We start from the raw sequence: 4,006 nt of genomic DNA on the forward strand, positions 1-4,006 counted from the left end.
ATGTCAGGTGGTACATTTTAGACAATTATTTAAGTCTCCACGTCTCGGTGATATCTAGAAACTTTCCCGGGATTTCTTATCTGGCCCGCATTTTTTGAAGAGTACAGACACATAATCATTACCGTTATCACTATCAAGATCTTGCCATTGCGAGTATTTTGGCAATCAAGTTTGGGAAATCTACTAATACTAATACCTGATTTTGGTTGCGTATATCGATATACTGGTTGGCAGTTACAAGATTGGTAAATGGTAGTTAATGGACCGCGATACAGTACAGTATTGTGCAAGAGTCGAGTCAATCCCTTGCGAGTGGCTCAGCAACCGTGCTAAAGACGACTACTCTGCCCATCGGAAAAAAAAAAAAAAAAAATGTAATTGTGTTGAATACAGGATTAGTTCAAAATGCTTTGAAATCAATCACATTAAAGCAAATTCGTCTTAGGATGAAGAGGATCTAGCATTTATAGAGTTTAGTGGATGTTTCTGAGGAATGAAGCAATTGGTTTGATTAGATTGTGTTGCGTTGCTGCAGCGTGGATCAGTCAGAGAGCCCTTGTATCGGGCCCCACAGTTGTGAGGCACGCGGCGGCGTGGAGGAAGAAGTACGTATGTTTGCGTTCTTGTAATAATATTCTTATTGATTCCCTAGTGCCAGGGAGGGCCGCCAGGTGCTAGTAGCAAGGCGAGTACCTCAATTGAAGTCAGTCACTCACCAGCCGCCGTGGAAGGAGCGCCAGGCGGCGGGGAGCACGTGAACCCAATGCTGCCTCTGTGATCGCCTCCCGTGCCATTATAGTTTAGGTATGTTGTCATCCCCTCCACCAGCGGATGCGCTTGCTGCTCTTGCATTGACACCTGTGCTCAAAACATTTTAAGTATTGATAGTGATGGGAGAAGTCTGACTGATCATGTGAGCAGCCAATTGATTTATTTTATGGGTAGTTAGGTTAATGTTAGATGCGCCATCATTATCATCACCACTCATTATCGTCGCCACAATTTCTTCCTCTAATTTTTTTGCTTTTATTTGCAGAATTGGATATAAGTTAAATTAAGTTACATTTACTCATATAACTTCCCTTAAATGACTTAACTAAACAAAGCTAATTCAAATTATTTCCACATGTAGGTATCTTATATCGGTACTAACCTGACCTGACCTTGCCTAGAACTAGCTGCTGTGGCTAAGTATAGTATAGGGTGACAGGAATAGAAAATTTGGATGAAATATTAGCAAATGTTATAAGAAAGACGGTCCTTTGTATTTAGTTAAAATATGTGAGTTTTATTCACGTTCCGTTTACAGTTCTCAAAATCAGTCGATGTGTATTTACATCATCTCATCTTGTCTTATATAGTAGTTTTCGATTTTATTGGCCATCCTCTTCTCTGCTATTTTCAATGATTCTGGCAGAAATTATCAAGGTTTACAAGTTTTTTTTCAGTGATATTTTGAGAACTTTTTTTTTTATGATTTTCAAAGGCATTTTCATTCTTTTAATGATAGTTTAAAAGAGTTTACTAGAAATTCTTGTATTTTCGTAGCTTTCTTATGATTATATGAGAACTTACAATTCTCACATAATCTATATCGTAGTAGTTTGAATACTTATGGGCACTGTTGTGACTTTTGAGGATATTTTCACGATTTTAATGACATCTTATCATGCTTTAATGCAAATTTTTGTGGTTTTCAAGGGTTTTCTTGATTCGAGTGAAAATTTAACCTCTTCAGTATCATGACGCGTTTCCATATTCATTCTGGTTACTATATGGTGATTTTATACAACTTCAGAAACTCATTTGGGGGATTAAAATAGTGGAGAGTGTGGTCATTAAGCTTTTGAGCTCCATAGACCCTTCCTAATGTCAATAAGATGATCTAATCGGACACAAATCTCAAGGTAAATATGTGTTCCGGTATTGAAGGGGTTAACCAGGATTCTCTGCCATCAACAAAGAAAACACTCCTGAGAACCTGAATATATATAATCATCTCTGTGACCTTTGAGAAAATAGTCTTTATGAGGGAATGATGAGAATACGCTGCACTCCTCGTCAACTTGCGTAGATGTGACAGCGTGACACAAACGAGTAGCAAGTGTAAAGAGTATCTATCACAAGCCAGGTGAGACCCACACCTGTTGGCTTGCTCTCCTTGCTCTCTCTCTCTCTCTCTCTCTCTCTCTCTCTCTCTCTCTCTCTCTCTCTCTCTCTCTCTCTCTCAGTGAATATTCATGATATCTCCCCCAGCACAACATTCTTTTCAAAATAACTGCATATTTCACTCCGTTACCACATTTTAGTAATCTTTATTGCTTGGAAGTGTGTGACATGTTATAGAGACAAATAGGTAACTGTTGAATATTCCTCGTTAATATCACCTAGTACCAATTTTTTTAATTCTTTATAATTGCTTTACTGAAAACTTTGGATTTGATTGATATTTTGTTGTATTTCTGATATGAATGTAGTGGATAAATAGACTGATAGACGGACTGATAAATACAAAGACAGATTTATTGGCGAGTATATAAATGTTAGCTATTGCTTTTTTTTCTCTCTCTCTCTCTCTCTCTCTCTCTCTCTCTCTCTCTCTCTCTCTCTCTCTCTCTCTCTCTCTCTCTCTCTCTCTCTCCACATTTACTTACTCTTTCCATTCTTATTCATTTTTTCCTTTGGCTCTAATTACTGCCTTATTCTTTTCATATTCAATTCTCTCTCTCTCTCTCTCTCTCTCTCTCTCTCTCTCTCTCTCTCTCTCTCTCTCTCTCTCTCTCTCTCTCTCTCTCTCTCTCTCTCTCTCTCTCTCTCTCTCTCTCTCTCTCTCTCTCTCTCTCTCTCTCTCTCTCCATTCTTACTCCCTTCCTTCTGCTCTTCACTTCCTTACTCTTTCTATTTTTAATTATCTTCCTGTACTCTCACATTTCCATCTCTCCATGCATACACTTTCACTCTCTTTCCTCCTCCTCCTCCTCCTCCTCCTCCTCCTCTTCACCTGCACCGCATTCAACTCTCCCACAGTTACTCCCCCTCTTTCACCCTCCCTCCGGCCTCTCACTCCCTCTCCCTCTTCCTACCTCCCTTCACACGTATTCCCAGATTGTCACAGTGTTGCCACATTCTCTCTCTCTCTCTCTCTCTCTCTCTCTCTCTCTCTCTCTCTCTCTCTCTCTCTCTCTCTCTCAATACTTCTTTCATTCATCTATTCTTTATAATGTTATTTCTCCATTTATTAGAAATTATTCTTGGTTTATGGTGTTTATTTTAAAAATTTTCTTTCTTTGTTTCATATATTTGTGCGTATGCTTTTGAAGGACACGTTAAATAGTTGGTGGTTATTAAAAGGACTACAAGGAAAATTTTACGAAGAGTGAAAGAATTAAAATGAGGAGAAAGAGGATGATTATAAGGACAAATAAAGATAATAACGTATGTAGAGAGTTTGTCAGGAGAGAAGGATATTCAAACCAAGACAAAGAAAGGAAAGGACAACGTGCATCGAGGGAATTGTAAGAAAGACAGCTAAGAATAAAACAGAATGGAGTAAATGAGTTTGTGAGGAAAGAAAGGAAGATGAAACAAAGAATAAGGAAGAATGTTTTGTGAAGAAGGAATATAAGTTAAGAAAAATTATAACAAACTGAATGAGGTAAAGTCTGGAATCAATAAATTAACAAACATGCAGAGTATACCAAGTAAGGTTAAAAAAAAAGTAATTTGAAGTAAAACTTATAAAAACAAATATACATACATACTTATAAACAAAGAAAGCAAAAAGTATCATAGAATTTAAAAGAAATGGAAAAAAAAGACAAAACCGAACCAAGACTCAAGCAAACCAACTCAGCATTATAAGAAAATATGTATCGATTTGGTTCCTTTCATTCTCTCTTTTTCTTCTTTGTGTGTCCGAGTTTTCATAGAACTTTTAGAACTGGAAGTGCGATAACAATTTTCACAAGTACCACGAAATACTCACTGAAGTTTTCAAAGCGTAGCG

General features: G+C 37.5%; 1 protein-coding gene across 1 annotated transcript in view; it reads left to right on the forward strand.

Annotated features, from left to right (window-relative positions):
- Positions 1-542: 542 nt before the first annotated feature.
- Positions 543-4,006, forward strand: part of LOC123512357 (forkhead box protein O3-like) — a 32,588-nt gene continuing 29,124 nt past the window's right edge. Inside the window, 1 exon segment of the mRNA XM_045268715.1 lies at positions 543-605. The gene's annotated coding sequence lies outside the window, so the exon portion shown is untranslated.

This window comes from Portunus trituberculatus, chromosome 33 (genome assembly GCF_017591435.1).
Source record: "Portunus trituberculatus isolate SZX2019 chromosome 33, ASM1759143v1, whole genome shotgun sequence".
Taxonomy (NCBI): domain Eukaryota; kingdom Metazoa; phylum Arthropoda; class Malacostraca; order Decapoda; family Portunidae; genus Portunus; species Portunus trituberculatus.